This window comes from Staurois parvus, unplaced genomic scaffold (assembly GCF_062004578.1).
Source record: "Staurois parvus isolate SC_StPar_1 unplaced genomic scaffold, SC_StPar_1.0 ptg000039l, whole genome shotgun sequence".
In the NCBI taxonomy this organism is placed as follows: Eukaryota; Metazoa; Chordata; class Amphibia; order Anura; family Ranidae; genus Staurois; species Staurois parvus.
The window spans coordinates 1,466,517-1,485,650 of NW_028317835.1; the positions used below are offsets into that span (position 1 = coordinate 1,466,517).

Consider the following 19,134-nt stretch of genomic DNA (forward strand, 5'->3'; position numbering starts at 1 on the left):
CCTATATCCACCCGATCCTGGGTATTTTAAAACCCAATGGACAATGGCGTTTGTGCGCTGACCTCCGTCAGCTAAACAAGCGTGTTTACATGTCAGGATGGCCTGTCCCATACATAGACCAATGTCTAGCCCAACTCCAAGGATCCCGAGTTTTTACAGCCTTGGACTGTGCCCAGGGGTATTGGACCATCAAGGTGAGTTTTGGCAACCGACAGTATTGTTGGGTGCGAATGCCTTTCGGATTTATAAATTCCGGACATGAGTTTGCCGTGTTTTGCACAAGGCCATGCCAGATGCCCTCGAGCGGGGAACGTTGGCATATGTGGATGATATCCTGATCAAAAGTCCTGATATGGCCAATCATATTACGGAACTTTGACACGTTTTGGGCCAACTAAAAGCAGCAGGGGCTAAACTATCCTTACAAAAAGCCCAATGGTGTCTCACAAGGGTAAATTCCCTAGGCCACGAAGTGACCGCTGAAGGTTTGAACCCACAAAAGAAGAGGGTTGAGGCGGTTCTAAACTGTAAAGTCCCTACTAACCTTAAAGAATTGAGATCATTCCTAGGTATGGTAAATTACTCGTGTAAATTCATCGATAATTACGCCGAGATAAGCAAGCCGTTGCTTCACCTACTGAAGAAAGATGTAGAATGGTCGTGGGGTAAGAAACAGGAAGACGCCATGAAGGAGTTGAAGGAACGTCTCACACAGGCCCCATGTCTCGTGTATCCAGAGGGAGGTAAAAACTTCTATATAGAGACAGGGTTCACGCAGGTAAGTATGAGTTCTGTTCTTTACCAAAAACAAGATAATGTCAGTAAGGTGATTGCCTATGCCAGTAAAACTTTGTCCCCGGTAGAAATAAAATTCAGTGACTGTGAAAAGCTCTATTGTCCACCGTGTGGGCATTACAGAATTTCCGCAGTTACATTCAGGGAGAGAGGATCATTGTTGAAACGGCACACCAGCCTTTACAGTATTTAAAGAGTGAACGTATCAAGGGAGGAAATGTGTCTAATAGCCGCATCACTGCTTGGACTTTGTCTTTGCAAGGGTGGCCTCTTGAAATTCATTATAAAACAGAACAAGAAAAGTCCAGTAGCCCAGGGCCTAGCTGAGCGCCATGATTGTTCCACAACTACGCCTGCTATGGAGGCCCCAGACACTGACTTTCTGGAAGAACATCTGTTCTCTCCCTACAAGGTTTACGATGAAGAATACTGTAAACAGCTGCCGTGCGTTTATGTAGACGGTTGTGCTTTCCATCACAAGGATGGGGAACAGCTCCAACTAGTGGCAGGTATTGGAATCGTTTGGACCCAAGGTTTCACCCCGATTTCTGTGGGATACAAACTTGGACCAAAAAGCAGTCAGGTTGCTGAACTCACTGCAATCCTAAGAGCAGTTGAGATGGCTATAGAGTTCAACATTAAAGAATGTGCCATCATAACCGATTCCAATTATGTCAGGAATAGTTTTGTGGAGTATTTCCCCAGGTTGAAGCGAAACAACATGACCAAGAGTAATCATAAACCCGTCAAACATGGTAAGCTCTTTTGTCACATCGGTGAGCTAGTGAGGTCCAATGATATAACCCTGTACTTCAAAAAGACCCGAGGCCACTCCAAGGTCCTAGGGGCCGAAAAAGAAGGGAACGATTTGGCTGATTCTCTAGCCAAGGAAGGGGCCATCACCGGTGAATTACTAGACATAGATCATCTCTTAGGTACCGTACAGATTGAAGCTATCACCAGGCAACAGGCCAGAACAGCTGGTGATCCTAACGTGTTACAGTGGAGTCACGATTCTCCTAGTGAGGATTTAATTACTGCCCAGAAAGAAGACCCAATAATTGGCTTGTTTTATAGTCATATAGAAGATCCCAACCATGATCCCCTCAATCAGGAAATATGTAGCGGGAAGGAGGATTTACGTATTTTAATGAAATCCAAATCCGAATTCTCTTTGTACCAGGGATTGTTGACAGGAACCTCAAAGGGTGGTATCCAACAATGGGTCGTCCCACTTAAATTTAGAGGTTTGATGCTACAGCATGCCCATGATGCTCCTACTTCCGGGAATCGCGGAGAGAAGATCACGTACGAGATCCTGCGGGATTATGCCTACTGGCCTCATATGTTACGTGATGTGAAGGCGTACTGCCAAGGTTGCCTGATATGTCCCCAATTTCAACCCACCAAACCAACTCATAGAGCACCTCTCCAGAGGGGGATATGTATGCCTTGGTCAGACCTTCAGATGGATTTTATTGGGCCCGTAACAAAATCTCCATGTATAATACATAAGGGGGGATATGATCTCCATGTATAATACATAAGGGGGGGATATGATCTCCATGTATAATACATAAGGGGGGGATATGATCTCCATGTATAATACATAAGGGGGGATATGATCTCCATGTATAATACATAAGGGGGGATATGATCTCCATGTATAATACATAAGGGGGGATATGATCTCCATGTATAATACATAAGGGGGGATATGATCTCCATGTATAATACATAGGGGGGGGATATGATCTCCATGTATAATACATAAGGGGGGATATGATCTCCATGTATAATACATAAGGGGGGGATAGGATCTCCATGTATAATACATATGGGGGGATATGATCTCCATGTATAATACATAAGGGGGGGATATGATCTCCATGTATAATACATAAGGGGGGGATATGATCTCCATGTATAATACATAAGGGGGGATATGATCTCCATGTATAATACATAAGGGGGGGATATGATCTCCATGTATAATACATAAGGGGGGATATGATCTCCATGTATAATACATAAGGGGGGATATGATCTCCATGTATAATACATAAGGGGGGGATATGATCTCCATGTATAATACATAAGGGGGGATATGATCTCCATGTATAATACATAAGGGGGGATATGATCTCCATGTATAATACATAAGGGGGGGGATATGATCTCCATGTATAATACATAAGGGGGGATATGATCTCCATGTATAATACATAAGGGGGCATATGATCTCCATGTATAATACATAAGGGGGGGATATGATCTCCATGTATAATACATAAGGGGGGGATATGATCTCCATGTATAATACATAAGGGGGGATATGATCTCCATGTATAATACATAAGGGGGGATATGATCTCCATGTATAATACATAAGGGGGATACGATCTCCATGTATAATACATAAGGGGGGGATATGATCTCCATGTATAATACATAAGGGGGGGTTGCTGTAGGAAAGTCCTGGATCCTTTCTTGGATACACAGAATATAACTGGATATAACATTTATAGGAAAAGTTGATCCCGGGAATATCCGATTGCCTCTCGGGGGGTCAGGGAGGAATGTTTCCCCTGCAGGAGGAGATCGGATCGTGCTTTGCTGGGTTTTGCCTTCTGGTGGATCAGTCTGATTGGCTGAGTGACTTTAGATGGGAATCCGGAACGTTGGTTGTTCTGCCTGCAGCCCGAGTGTGAGGGAAATGTTTGGGCTCTAGGTGGTATATAGTATATACTATGTTGTATACGGTCAGTGATACGGGACGCAGGTCTCATACACCCCTATAGGAAGCGCACTGAGCCTCTAATAAGCCCCTCATGTTGGGGGGGATGGGCGTTACCCTAGACTCTGACCCCTCCTTCCAGCCCCCACATCCAATCACCGGCTAAATCCTGCTGCCTCAACCCCCGGAACATCGCCAAACTCCGCCCCTTCCTGACCAATGACACCACAAACAACTCATCCACGCCTTGTTATATCCCGCCTCCATTACTGCAACTCCCTCCTCACTGGTCTACCGTCACACAGGCCACACCCCCTTCACTCTATTATGAATGCTGCTGCTAGACTCATACACCTTACCAACCAATCAGTGACTGCCGCCCCTCTCTGCCAATCCCTCCACTGACCTCCACCCCTCTCTGCCAATCCCTCCACTGACCTCCATTCAGTGTCCTCTACCCCTCTCTGCCAATCCCTACACTGACCTCCACCCCTCTCTACCAATCCCTCCACTGACCTCCACCCCCCTCTGCCAATCCCTCCACTGACCTCCACCCCCCTCTGCCAATCCCTCCACTGACCTCCATCCCTCTCTGCCAATCCCTCCACTGACCTCCACCCCTCTCTGCCAATCCCTCCACCCCTCTCTACCAATCCCTCCACTGACCTCCACCCCTCTCTGCCAATCCCTCCACTGACCTCCATTCAGTGTCCTCAACCCCCCTCTGTCATTCCCTCCACTGGCCTCCACTCCCCTCTATGATTCCAACACGTCCACCATGTGAATGACAACCTTTCTATGACCCGTGTGATCTAATACATACAACATGGCATTGGACGTTTGTAGGTCACATGACTCCGCATGGGATGGAAGGAAACACTTTGTAGGCGGTAATGCGCCAGTCAGCCGCCATTTTTTCTGAGTTCCAGTATTTCAGGTTTACAATCCACGCTTTTATTTAAGTGAGTCGCAGATATAATCCAGATACGTTTACCGGATCAATCGGGACGGCATTGTTTCTTCTGATGTATTACAGGCTGATATCACCCCGCCCCCGCCCTACTCTGGACCAATCAGTGAGCAGTATGGGTGGAGGAATGGATTTGGTGTTCATGACCCACCTGTGCTGATCTCTGTAGGAGTGTCCTCCTCTATAAATGTCCCCGTTATTCCATCCTCCTCCATAGACTGCTGATCATCCCTCACATACTCCTCTTCTTCTTCTGCTTTCACCTCAAATTCTATATCGATTGGATCTCCACTCTACATCAAGAGAAGGAGAGAAAATATCATCTGGAAGATAGAAGGTCACAGAAACTCCACACATTGTCTGTATGAATCCATGTTCTAGATGTTCCATCCCACCAACCTTGCAATGGTGAGGGATGGTGTGACCTTCCTGTGTGGAATCCCGGGAATACAGAGGACGGGGACATCTCTCTGGTGGCTTCCTGGTATTAGGTGGCTCCATCATCTCCTTGTGTCCTTCTGAAAACTCCTCCATCACTCCATCCTCCTCATCCTCCTCTTTATACTCTTCTTTACCATCAATATTATCATCCCCGAGGATTCCACTCTGAGAGATATAATAAAACATTCATTGTAACAAACATGCCGAGTATAAATCCCACCGACCAATAATTGTCATCATCTACCCCATTATCATCTCACGTCTGGACTACTGCAACTGCCTCCTCACCGACCTCCCCTCCTCACCGGCCATCCCTCCTCACCGGCCGACCTCCTCGCCGGCCATCCCTCCTCGCCGGCCATCCCTCCTCGCCGGCCATCCCTCCTCGCCGGCCATCCCTCCTCGCCGGCCTCCCCTCCTCGCCGGCCTCCCCTCCTCGCCGGCCTCCCCTCCTCACCGACTATCCCCGCTTCAGTCTATCCTGAACTCAGCGCCAGACTCATCCACCTCACCATCCGCTCTGCTTCTGCCACCCCCCTCTGTCATTCCCTCCACCCCCCTCTGTCATTCCCTCCACTGGCCTCCACCCCCTTCTGTCATTCCCTCCACTGGCTCCCGATTGCCCTCCACCCCCTCTGTCATTCCCTCCACTGACTCCACCCACCTCTGTCATTCCCTCCACTGACTCCACCCCCCTCTGTCATTCCCTCCACTGGCTCCCGATTGCCCAACTCATTAAATTCAAACTCCTAACTCTGACATACAAAGCCATTCATAACTCCGCCCCAAACTACCTCACCGACCTGATACCCAAATACCACCCAACCCGTAATCTTCGATTCTCACAAGACCTCCTACTTTCTAGCTCCCTGGTCTCCTCCTCCCACACCCGACTGCAGGACTTCTCCCATCCTCTGGAACTCACTACCCCAATCCATCAGACTGTCACCTACCCTCCTCACCTTTAGTCGCACCTTGAAAACCCATCTCTTCAGGGAAGCCTACCCCACCCTCACCTAACAACCGATCTCCTACACTCCTCACTCCATTCCATCCCCCACAGCCACTTCCTCCTGTACCACTACCCCCTCCCTCCTAGACTGTAAGCTCCAAGGATCAGGGCCCTCGCACCCCTCGTGTATTGTATTGTTACTGTATTGTCTCATGTTCTGTCCCCACTATAATGTACAGCGCTGAGCAAACCTTCTGCCGCTATATAAATCCTGTATAATAATAACCTACCTGATGATGGTGAGGGATGGTGTGACCTTCCTGTGTGGAATCCCGGGAATACAGAGGACGGGGACATCTCTCTGGTGGGTTCCCATGACTGGATCCATCTGTAGGAAACACACACACTGACTGAATCCATTGTTTCTATGTGTTTATCAGATGATGGGGGATCTAGGTGGATCCTCCGTACTGCTCTCTCCTTACCCGGTGATGTGAGGGGCGGCTGATTGTCCATCATGACATCCTTGTAGAGGTCCTTGTGTCCTCTCTGGTGGTCCTCCATCATGACGTCCTTGTAGAGGTCCTTGTGTCCTCTCTGGTGGTCCTCCATCATGACGTCCTTGTAGAGGTCCTTGTGTCCTCTCTAGTGGTCCTCCATCATAACGTCCTTGTAGAGATCCTTGTGTCCTCTCTGGTGGTCCTCCATCATGACGTCTTTGTAGATATCCTTGTGTCCTTCTAAATATTGATGTGTATCATCATCAACTGGAGATAAAAGACGTCACGTGACTAAGGAGGAAGAGGACAGACATGACTGGAGGAAGAGGACGGACATGACGGGGGGTTACTGGGTGTAAATAGAACATAACATCTTATTACCTCCTCTGCTGCTATTTCCTGCAATGTCTCCGATCTCATTCACACCAAATGGCACAGCCTATCTTTATTCCACATCACTTCCTGTCTGTTCCTGACATCACTTCCTGTCTGTTCCTGACATCACTTTCTGTCTGTATTCCATAGAGAAGTCCTGTCTGGGTAGCAGAAATGAGATCACCATCTTGTGGAGTTCAGAGGAACTGCAGCCCCGAGAAATGTCCCCTAATACCCATTCCTGCACTGTATTACCTTACAGAGATATCAGGGAGAAGCCAAAATAACTACAAAAAAGTAAGAAACAATAAACCTAACTCTTATGCAACCAACTGTTTAAAAAATATATTTTACTACAGATAGAAAAGTCTTAAAGACACAGAACACAAGATAAAAAGAAAAGATACCTAATAAAACAGAGACCCCCAAAATCAGACAAACTACCCAGAATCTCCCATCCCTTATATCAGAGAGAGAGACAGACTACCCAGAATGTCCCGTCCTTCATATCAGAGAGAGAGACAGACTACCCAGAATGTCCCATCCTTCATATCAGAGAGACAGACGACCCAGAATGTCCCGTCCTTCATATCAGAGAGACAGACTACCCAGAATGTCCCATCCTTCATATCAGAGAGAGAGACAGACTACCCAGAATGTCCCGTCCTTCATATCAGAGAGAGAGAGACAGACTACCCAGAATGTCCCATCCTTCATATCAGAGAGAGAGAGACAGACTACCCAGAATGTACCGTCCTTCATATCAGAGAGACAGACTACCCAGAATGTACCGTCCTTCATATCAGAGAGACAGACTACCCAGAATGTACCGTCCTTCATATCAGAGAGACAGACTACCCAGAATGTCCCGTCCTTCATATCAGAGAGAGAGAAAGACTATCCAGAATATTCAGTCCTTCCTATCAGAGACCGACACAAACTACCCAGAATCTCCCATCCCTTATATCAGAGAGAGAGACAGACTACCCAGAATGTCCCGTCCTTCATATCAGAGAGAGAGAGACAGACTACCCAGAATGTCCCGTCCTTCATATCAGATAGAGAGACAGACTACCCAGAATGTCCCATCCTTCATATCAGAGAGAGAGACAGACTACCCAGAATGTCCCATCCTTCATATCAGAGAGACAGACTACCCAGAATGTCCCGTCCTTCATATCAGAGAGACAGACTACCCAGAATGTCCCGTCCTTCATATCAGAGAGAGAGACAGACTACCCAGAATGTCCCGTCCTTCATATCAGAGAGAGAGACTGACTACCCAGAATGTCCCGTCCTTCATATCAGAGAGAGAGACTGACTACCCAGAATGTCCCGTCCTTCATATCAGAGAGAGAGAGAGACGACCCAGAATGTCTTGTCCTTTATATCAGAGAGACAGACTACCCAGAATGTCCCGTCCTTCATATCAGAGAGAGAAAGACTACCCAGAATGGCCTGTCCTTCATATCAGAGAGAGAGACAGACTACCCAGAATGTCCCATCCTTCATAACAAAGACTTAGATAGACTACCCAGAATGTCCCGTCCTTCATATCAGAGAGAGAAAGACTACCCAGAATGTCCCGTCCTTCATATCAGAGAGAGACAGACTACCCAGAATGTCCCATCCTTCATATCAGAGAGAGACAGACTACCCAGAATGTCCCGTCCTTCATATCAGAGAGAGACAGTCTACCCAGAATATCCCGTCCTTCATATCAGGGAGAGAGACAGACTACCCAGAATGTCCCATCCTTCATATCAGAGAGAGACAGACTACCCAGAATGTCCCATCCTTCATATCAGAGACCAAGAAAGACTACCCAGAATGTCCCATCCTTCACATCAGAGAGAGAGACTGTCAGGGAATGGGAAGATTGCGGCAGCGATCGAATCTGCATATGCGTAGAATCCTGACAAAACGTACAGGCAGGGAGGCACTAGGACCCAGGCGTGCCTGTCATCAATGACGGCGCAGGGCAAGCACTAGGACCCAGGAGCGCCTGTCAGGAGTCGGGCGGGCTATTTAAACTCAGCTCTTGCAATGTTCAAGTGCCATATGGTCTTATCTGTGTTCCTGAGTTCCTGTGAGTAGATTGTTTGTAGCTGACCCTACCTGACCCTGCTTTGCTGTCCGTCTCCTGCTCTGATCCCTGGCTTGTCTGACCATTCTCCTGCTTAACCCTGTACGTTCTGACCTCCTGTTAACTAACCCGGCTTGTGACCTGTTTATCCCTCTGCCTGCTGATTTTGTACTATGCCGCCACCACTGTTACCGACCCGACCTGCCCGACGCTGCTCCTGTTACCTCCTCACATCAGACTCTCACCTGCTATACACCTCCAACGGTGCTTCTACCACAGCTGGGTGAACCCAGGTGCCGCGACCTGGTCTCGGCCTGCTCCAAGTCCATCCCCACCATCAGGGGCCCTGGTGAACAAGCAGGTCGGAGCTTAGATTCCGCGCCTTGGGGGAATCCGGTCTGTGGAGTGCTAGAGGCTACCGCAGTGGGATCCCTGACAGAACCATACGGCCATGTCAGAGTCTGGAGGAGGACCTTCACCCTGGGAAGAGATGTGCCAACATCTGGCGGCACTCACACGGGCAGTGAAGACCCTGGAAGAGGGATACAAGCACCTGGAGGGACAGGTCCAGAGCCTGGCCGCACCAACACCCACAACTCCAGGCCCAGTGGGTACTCCTCCGACCATGGGTGCAGCGGGGTCTGCAGTTGGAGCAGCATTTACCATCCCCCCGCCAGAGCCAAGAGTACCGACCCCTGAGCGGTTCAGTGGGGACCGAGGGAAATTCAGGGCCTTCCAAAATTCCTGCCAGCTGTACTTTGACCTGCAACACCGGACCTTCTCTTCCGAATCAGTGAAGGTAGGATTTGTCATATCCATGCTGCAGGGGGAGCCCCAGGGATGGGCTCATCGCCTGATGGAGGCCCACCACCCACATTTAAATACTGTCGCCACATTCTTTAAGGCGATGGCACAACTGTACGATGACCCACATCGAGCCGACTCGGCCGAAGCAGCTCTCTATTCATTACAACAGGGACGCCGGGCAGCGGAGGACTATGCCGCTGAGTTCAGGCAATGGAGTGGAGACACACAGTGGAATGATGCAGCTTTACGCCACCAGTTCCGGTTGGGAATGTCAGGACCACTGAAGGACGAGTTAGCGAGAACAGAAATTCCAGACTCCTTGGAAGGTTTAATTGATCGGGCCATACAGATCGATCGCCGACTGCGGGAAAAGAGACAGGAGAGGTCCAGCCAGGGGCAGAGAACTTCATGGATGATGCCCGGAGTACCAGTCATGCCAAGGGTCAGTGTCGGCAGTCGGAGCTCCGAACCGTCCGAGGGGGCCGAACCTATGCAACTCGGCCTGATGCGGCCTACTCTTTCTACTGAGGAACGACAGAGGCGTCGAGCCAATAACCTGTGTCTTTACTGCAGAGCAGTGGGTCATATGGTGAGCTCCTGTCCGGAGAAAGACTAAGTTCTCTCCTATTCCTTTTAATATATCTACTGTATGTGCAGGCAACCCCACTCACTTGGCTGTACCTGTGTCTTTTCGGCTTCCCAGAGGAAGCACACAGGTGATGGCTATCATTGATTCCGGGGCCTGTAGTTGCTTTGTCGATCTCGGTTTCGCTACCCAGCACCAGATACCGTTGCTCGCCAAAGAACACAGGGTGAATATTTTTCTGGCTGATGGGTCTCAGATAAAATCGGGGACGGTAGACCGGGAAACCCCTCCTATACATACCACGGTGGCGGGTTATCACCAGGAGTTTCTCCGCTTGGACGCCATCGCGTCCCCTCTATTTCCAGTTATTCTGGGGCTCCCTTGGCTACGAGCTCACGACCCCCAAATTGACTGGAAGTCCGGGTCGATCCAGTTCCACTCACTATACTGTCAGGAACATTGTCTACCTAGGGCATCACTAGATACCCCGGCCTTGTTAACTGTAAGCTCTGAGGCTGAGTTAACTCAAATGGTACCTGCAGCTTACCACAAATTCCTGGACGTGTTTAGTCCACGGGGGGCAGAGGTTCTTCCCCCACATCGGGCCTATGATTGCCCCATCGATCTGCTCCCAGGCTCCGAGATTCCTTTTGGCCGCATTTTTCCCTTATCTGAGTGGGAACTAGGGGCCTTAAGAGAATATATCGACGAGAGCCTCCGGAAGGGATTTATCCGCCCTTCCACATCCCCGGCCGGGGCAGGGATTTTCTTTGTTGAAAAGAAGGACGGATCCCTGATACCGTGTGTGGTATACAGAGACCTCAATAAGATTACTGTCAAAATCCGCTACCCCCTTCCTTTGGTCCCAGAATTATTTCAGAGATTGAGGACGGCATCCATCTTCTCCAAGTTGGACCTCAGGGGTGCCTATAACTTGGTTCGGATACGTGAGGGGGACGAGTGGAAAATAATGCACCTTCCAGCACTTTGTCAATGACATTTTCAGGGACTTTCTGGATATCTTTGTCATTGTCTATTTGGACGATATGCTGATATTTTCCTCATCCCTGGAAGCACATCGGGGACATGTTAAGAGTGTGCTGGAACGCCTTCGTCAGCATGGCCTTTATGTGAAAGCCAAGAAATGCTGCTTTGAACAGGAAAGCATTTCATTTCTTGGTTTAATAATCTCCACTACGGGGATCGCTATGGACCCACAAAAAATCTTGGCTATCCTGGCATGGCCTGCCCCCACGGATAAGAAGGGAGTTCAGAGATTTATTGGGTTCGCCAATTTTTATAGAAAGTTCATAAAGAACTTCTCAGGCTTGGTAGCGCCCATTACCCAGCTCACCAAGGTAGGAGTTCGTTTCCAATGGACTCCAGCTGCACAGGCAGATTTTGATGCATTGAAAAAACTATTTACAACGGCTCCCATTCTGAGCCACCCTGATGCATCCCTACCCTACATACTAGAGGTAGACGCATCAGAAGTGGCTGTTGGAGCAGTACTGTCACAGAGGGTAGGGGCCAAGGAGCTAATGCATCCAGTGGCTTTTTTCTCCAGGAAGCTTTCCCCTTCTGAAAGGAACTACGATGTTGGGGATAGGGAGTTACTAGCCATTAAGACAGCTCTGGAGGAATGGCATTATCTGCTAGAGGGGGCCCTACACCCCATTCTGGTCTATACTGACCACAAAAACCTGGAGTATTTAAAAACAGCCAAACGCCTCCGTCCACGCCAGGCCAGATGGGCACTGTTTTTTGCGAGATTTAGTCTTCACATAACATATCGTCCTGGGTCAAAGAACACTAAGCCTGATGCCCTTTCTCGGATGTTCGAGGATCCTAGGGAGATGCCCCAGCCAGACACCATCCTGCCGGCAGGTAGCTTTCTATTGCTACAGTCGGAACTACTGTCTAAATTGCAGGCGGCATCCAACCGGGTTCCTGACCTGCCTGGGGTCTCCCTGCTGAACAAGGAGGGTCTCTTTTGGAGAGGGGAACAGGTCGTGGTACCCAAGGAGGTCCAATCCCTGGTGTTGGGGTTTTGTCATGACCATCCCCTAGCAGGACACTTCGGGATACATAAGACGTTAGAGCTGACACGACGCACATTTTGGTGGCCAAACATGGCCAAGGACTGTGAAGCATATGTGAAATCTTGCCCCGTCTGTAACCGAAACAAAACCACCAGAGACAAAGCCCGGGGCCTATTGAAACCACTGCCAATACCTGACAGACCCTGGAGTATGATTTTGTTAGATTTTATTGTTGACTTGCCACCCTCACGAGACCACACCGTGATCTTTGTGGTTGTGGACCGCCTGTCTGAAATGGCCCATTTTCTGCCACTAGCCAAGACACCATCGGATTCCGAAACAGCCCAAGTATTTATTGAAGAGATTGTGAGGCTTCACGGAGTGCCAAAAGATTGTCTCGGACCGTGGAGTACAGTTTACTTCCAGATTCTGGAAAGCATTATGTGAGGGGCTGGCGATTAAGTTATCTTTCTCATCAGCATATCACCCCCAGACAAACGGGCAGACAGAGCAAACTAATCAAACGCTTGAGCAATACCTGAGATGCTACACATCTTTCCTGCAGGATGACTGGCTGACACTTCTACCAATGGCGGAATTCGCATATAACAATGCGAATCATTCCGCCACCAACCAATCCCCGTTTTTCGCCAATTATGGGTTTCACCCTACCTTCTTGCCAGACCTGGTTCCTGAGAACTCAGTCCCGGCGGCCCAGGACACCTTAGAATTCTTCACTACCAATAACAAGCTACTACAAGAGACAATGGCTAAGGCCCAAGAGGACAGTAAAAGGTTCTGTGACAGGAGGAGAAAGGGAGAATTGGCTATACATCCTGGGGATCGGGTTTGGTTATCACCTTTTAAAAATCATTTTATTCCTGAAGATCACTAAACCCCAAATCTGATGTATTCTTTGATAGCAGACACCCTATATAATCCAATGTTGGGAGTTGTCATTTTCTATGTTACATGATATTAGCACAACAGTTTATGAAAGGCAACATTTCAGGAACAATATAGTAACGTTTATTTCTGAGCACATAAATGCAATTCATGACCTATTTTCTGGTGAAATATAAAAGATGAGGTTGTGCCGAGGAAATGGGATTCCCAACATGTCAAGCCGTAACACTGTGTGCACTTGGAACGCTTTAATAGCCCCTCCAGGTCATCAGTATAGAGTTACACAGGAGCACTGGTGCTCCAATCATTGCTCTCCCTCCGGCGTGTGCGCTGATATGTAACGTGTGTGGGGATCACTGTGTTCCTATGTAGGCATCCAAATGTACATGTCACGTCCTGGTCTGTGTCTAGGAGGTCCGCTGAGCTCCCTCTGTCCTTCCCAGTGACACCCACCATGGCAGCACTGGGCTCTGCTATCCCACATGGTGTCAGGGGGAGGGGCACATCTCAGTGGTGGGTGTGGGAATGATAGGCGACTTCACAGCCACTTGTATCACTTCCACATGACAGCCGACATTCAGATTTACTAAAGTCCTCACACTCCCAGCCGTATAACGGTGGGCACTGTGGGGAAATAACACATCTGCAGCATTGTTAAAAATCTGAATCCCCAGCAAGTGACTGGAGATTCAGATTTTACCCCCCTCCCATCCTGGCACCCTAAGATGGTTGCCTAAGCCTCCTTAAGGTGGTCATTGGATTTTGGGACCTGTATGTGGCAAGGCTGCCAGAAAGTCTCTCACTTGTGGTGTCCTCATACTGGGGAGAAGTAGCAGAATGTGTTTTGGGGTGTAATTCCACATCTCCCCATGGCGTGTGCCAGAAATAGCTCATTAAATGACAATTTGGTGTAAATTAAAGAAATTTTGTTTTTCATTTTCCAATAACTTATGGCAAACACTGTAAATGTTCCATGGACACAACATGCCTCTCAGCACATACCTTGGGATGTATCCTTCCCATAAAGGGGACATTTGGGGATGTTTGTAAGGTCCGGGCATTTTAGTGCCTCAAGAAATGTGATCGGCAGTCAGAAAGTAACAGCGACGTAAAAGCTGCATAAATTCCATTCTATATCCCATAGTTTGTAGACGCCATAACTTCACACAGACCAATCAATATCCACGGATTCAGCTATGCTTCTACCAAAGACACGGAGCAGAATACACGTTGTACTACATGTATGAAGAAATCTGATTTTATGGTGTCACGGATCCAACCCAGACGCACATGCCCACAGCAACTAGCTAACCGAGGCGCGCACGTGCAGCCATGACTTGGGGTAAGAGGGAATAAGGGGGACTTAATCGGAATATATATACATATATAAGACTGGCCGTGATATACTATCACAGCCCGCACTACCTCTGGCCACCACTGGAGGGAGACTCCAATCCAGCTGGCTGACCACACACACGGGCAGACATGAATTTTATATACAATCTGGTGCACACTAAGGGTTGGGGAGCAGCCTAGCAATTAACACCCTTCTAGGATTCCTCCAGCTATCCTACAGCTGAGCCTCGTTAGAAGGAAGTGGGCGTGGTGCTGCACAGACAGTGTGTGGTGTATGCTGTGTGAGGTTCTGCTAGGCCTCAGTCTGAGCCAGGGACTAAATTTCTGGCACTACCCAGGAGAGGATGGCCGAGCCTGGCCATGATCCAGGAGGAGGGACCCCTGGGGCTCCTAGTACCGGTCCTGACATGCCAGCTATTGAGGACCTGGGAAAAGGCCCTAAAGGAGGGGAATCGTATGCGGATTATCGGGGTCGTGTGGCCCCCATGTGGCAAGGATCGGGAACGAGGAAGACAAGCTGGTCAGAATGAAAAATGACCTCCGGAAGTTCAAGTCATCTTATGATCGTGTGTGGAGCACAAAGCGGCCGTCTATGAAGCCTGAGCTGAGTGTATGGAGCAGCCAGTGCACCAGCAATGTGATCTAGTGGAGACCCTGAAAGCATCCAGCGGGTTCATGCGGGAGAAATACATGAATGAGGAGCGTTTCAGGCAGGCCCGTGACAGATCCCTAGCGGTCGCGAGGGGCCAGATCGGAGAGGCGGTGTCATCCGGGGACCTGTCAGACCCCCCAGGTGAGGTTGGAGAAAGCAACAAAGTTACTTCTCAGCGTGCTGGAGAATGTTTGAAAGTGGAGGGTGAGTCGGAACCCATCCCCCCTCAGCAGCAGCAGCTAGATTGGGGATCCCGGGTGGAGCAGGAGGAGGAGGTTGGTGCCATGGAATTTGTGACTGCATTAGAGCCCCCCCTGCATGGACGGCAATTCACATTTTCATCTGATGACACTGGTGATGAGGCAGACAAGTGCCCTAGGCCATTGAAGCCAAAAAAGACTGTTAAATCGTTTTTTGGAAAGCGGGAAAAACTTCCCAGCAAGCTGGAAAACAGTTGCAAATCGCAGGAGGGGAAGGTGGTGCAGCCGCAGTTGAAAGCCTCTCTAGCTGCGGGGACTGTAAGTGATGTGTGGAACACTTGTGTGGTTGTGTGTGACAAATCTGCAGCAAATGCAAATATTGATAATATGGGTGCTTCATGTGAGGCCAATTTGGTTGGTGCAGTGTCTGCTGCGGCCAGTATAGCCCCATCCCCAGCTGCAGGCCCCATCTCAGCCCCAACTGCAGGCCCAGCCCCAGTCTCAGCCCCAGCTGCAGGCCCCATCCCAGCCCCAACTGCAGGCCCAGCCCCAGTCTCGGCCCCAGCTGCAGGCCCCGTCTCGGCCCCAGCTGCAGGCCCCGTCTCGGCCCCAGCTGCAGGCCCCGTCTCGGCCCCAGCTGCAGGCCCCGTCTCGGCCCCAGCTGCAGGCCCCGTCTCGGCCCTGTCTCAGCCCCGGTTGCCAAGGGAGCCCTGAGCTATTCAACGGCTTTAAAAAATAGACAGGGGGTAGCAAGACCACCGGAGGGTCAGGCAGGGGGATCACCACCAACTATAAAAAGAAGAAACGTTGTCCAGCTAAAATGGGAAGGAGGAATCACCACCCCAAATAGAAGAGATGTTGTTGACAGAATTCTGGATATGGGCTTCAAAGCAGTAGACGTATTTGCTTTTATAGCCCCGGTGGGGACCGGCGAGTATGACGTATCATTTGTGAAGCCGGAGTGCCTAGACTTGTGCTGGCAAAAATATGAAAATGAGTGGAAGGGGACCCCCAGGTGGGAGGGCCTGACACCAAAAGTTATTTCTAGACAGCCCCTTGTCAAATCCGTTACAATCCTGGTCAGGAATGAGTCGATCCCCTCGGCGGATATTATTGTAGTATGGCTAAATCGGTTTGGGGAAGTGTTAGCCCCCCTTAGGAAAATCTTGGACGATCGTGGGATCTGGACTGGGAGATGGTCGGCGACCGTAAGGCTGCAGGTGGAGAATAACATGGTGAAGCATCTCCCATCTTTGACCTTCCTTGGGAAGGATAGACTAATAGTCTTTTATGCCGGGCAGCCAAAAGTCTGCCACCGGTGTGGCAACAAGGAGCACTTCGCCTCAAGTTGTGAGGTCCTGAAGTGCTCATTATGCCAGGGTATTGGTCACGTAGCTCGTGACTGTAATCAAATTCGGTGTAACCTCTGTCAGGTATTGGGGCATTCCTACAACCAATGCCCTGAAGCATTACATAATTTATCTGATATTGCTGAGGAGTTGGCCAGGATGGATGCAGAGGAGGCGGGTGCAGGCCCAGCTCCTGATGGGGCAACTGCTCCAGATGCCCTGGTACCAGGTGCACCGTGTGTAACCCCTAGTGTGCCTGTAACCTCCCCTGTTGTGGTGTCTTCCCCCGTCTCTGTAGCCTCCCAGGTGTTGTCTGCCCCTCCTCGTGTGCCCCCCCCTGTTAGTTCCAAGTTGGGTGAGGCGGCTAAGGGGGCAGGGGTGTGTAAGCTATTTGTGGTCCCCCCGCCAGTTTTGCTCCCGCAGCATCGCAGAGGTCGGACAGGGGGCTCGGCGGCATCTAAGGGTCAGGTGAAGGCTGGGCAGGAGAGCTTAGTCCCTGGGAAGGATGGAACATCTAAGGAGAATAAGGAGGGTGTGTGGTCTTTGGTGGGGAAGGGAGGTAGAAATAGGGCAGTGCTGTCCCCTTCTTCTTCAGTTTCCTCACTAGAGGCTGAGGTTATATCTCTTGAAAATAAGTTTGGGGTTCTTTCAGGGGAAGAGGGAGACACTGGAGAATCTCTTTCCCCCATGGAGGAGGAAGAGGCTGGAGGGTCCCTTAAAAGGACTAGACCCCCAGCTAAAGCTGAGAAAACCAAAGTTAAGAAATGCTCATCTCAACTACCTTAATGGCAGTTCCCGCTCCGCTAAAGGTGGCAACCATTAATGTTGCAGCATAAAGTCTGTAAGTGCAAGAAGTGTGGCCGTATTTTTGCTCAGCAGTATTGGAGCTGACATTTTATTTTTGCAAGAGACCCGGCTTACCAGCCTAGCTGACGTCCATCTAGCAAAAAGGGAGTGGAGGTGTGGTCCTTCCTTTTGGTCTCTTGCGGCCGAGCCTTACAGCGGAGTTGCGGTACTTTTTTCCGGCATGGTAACGTGTCGGCGGGTCATTGAGGTAGAGATTGGAAGGTGTATGGTCTTGGACGTCCTTGTGAAGGGGCAAGAGCTAAGGCTCATTAACATCTACGGTCCCCAGTCTACGTGGGGTAGGAAATGCCTCTTTACAAGGATTAAGCCTTTCTTTTTTACGTCCCGGCAGGTTGTCTTTGGAGGAGACTTTAATACTGTCACTAGGCTTAAGGACAGGAAGGGCTCCATTGACAGGCTGGAGTATGACAGCGTTTTTTTAAATGTGATAGTTAGGGAAGCAGGTCTGGAGGATGCCTTAATTAAGCGCAGCCCGGACAGCACGGGATTCACTTTTAGGCGAGGTAGAAGTGAGAGTAGAATAGAAAGGTTTTTTTTTAAAGGGGGACTCCGCTTTCTCGGCACCTGAGTGTCAGGCGATGGAGTTTTCCGACCACCTTTTGTTAACTGTGATTTTGAATGCCTCAGATACACCGCTGAAGGGAAGGGGTGTCTGGAGGATGAATTCGGCTCTGCTGGAGGACGAAGAGGTGAGACGATCCTTTGAGGAGTTTTTTCAGGCTCAGGAGACCACCCTGGATTTCTGCGGCAGTAAGTCGGAATGGTGGGAGCTTACCAAAGTGCGGATTGGCAGGTTTTTCAAGGCCCTAGGTAAGAGGAAACAACTTGAGAAATACATTGCCTATCAGCAGTTACGGAGAAAGCTTGACCGCCTTGTCTCAGAGGGTGGAGATTCTGGGGCAATCTCAGAGGTTAAGCTTCTCTTGAAGAAGTATCAGTATGATCGGCATGCCTCTTTGGTTCTGGAGAGGGACTACGGGAAGTACCATTCACCTGACCCTTACCAGAATTGTAAACGGAGCATAGCAATTAAGACGATCAGCGGCCTGATAGTACAGGATCCCTGACGAAATCCAGGTCAGGGATCTTGGAGGTCTCGAGGGCTTTTTTTGAGGATCTTTTGAAAGAGAAGCACCTTGACCGGGCAGGGATGTCAAGCTTACTGGACTCTACACCAGGTTTGGAGAATAACACCCCGCCTGCAAGCTTGACAAGTGAGATCACAGCTGAAGAGGTTGCCAAAGCGATAGACAGTCTGGCCATTAAAAAGACACTAGGGCCAGATGGGTTGACAGCGGAATTTTTTAAGACTTTCAAATCTAGCTTGGCACCTCACCTAGCGGAGGTGTTTAACTGCTGTCTGGATGAGGGTTCGCTCCCTCCCTCCATGAGGAAGTCAGCTGTGATCTTGCTGTCAAAAGGTAAGGACCCTACGATGATTGAGAATTGGCGCCCCATTAGCCTGCTCAATGTCGATAGAAAGATCCTGGCCAAGATCCTTTTCTGGCGCTTG

At 49.6% G+C, this 19,134-nt stretch overlaps 2 protein-coding genes and 1 long non-coding RNA gene across 5 annotated transcripts in view; 1 reads left to right on the forward strand and 2 right to left on the reverse strand.

Moving 5' to 3' along the window:
* The window catches only part of LOC149470540 (uncharacterized), a 699,116-nt gene that overhangs the window by 167,569 nt on the left and 512,413 nt on the right, over nt 1-19,134 (forward strand). The window lies entirely within an intron of this gene.
* Nucleotides 1-19,134, reverse strand: part of LOC149470544 (uncharacterized) — a 125,314-nt gene that overhangs the window by 14,271 nt on the left and 91,909 nt on the right. The gene's annotated exons all lie outside the window — the stretch shown is intronic.
* On the reverse strand, nt 6,077-6,928 carry LOC149470545 (uncharacterized). 3 transcript variants are annotated; one of them, XR_016308522.1, is made up of 3 exons: nt 6,777-6,858; nt 6,381-6,686; nt 6,077-6,283 (listed from the first exon to the last, which is right to left on the reverse strand). It is a non-coding gene; the product is annotated as an uncharacterized LOC149470545 (long non-coding RNA). The 3 variants fall into 3 exon arrangements; XR_016308523.1 differs by having other exon boundaries at nt 6,078-6,283; nt 6,381-6,662; nt 6,777-6,928; XR_016308524.1 differs by lacking the exon at nt 6,777-6,858 and having other exon boundaries at nt 6,381-6,770.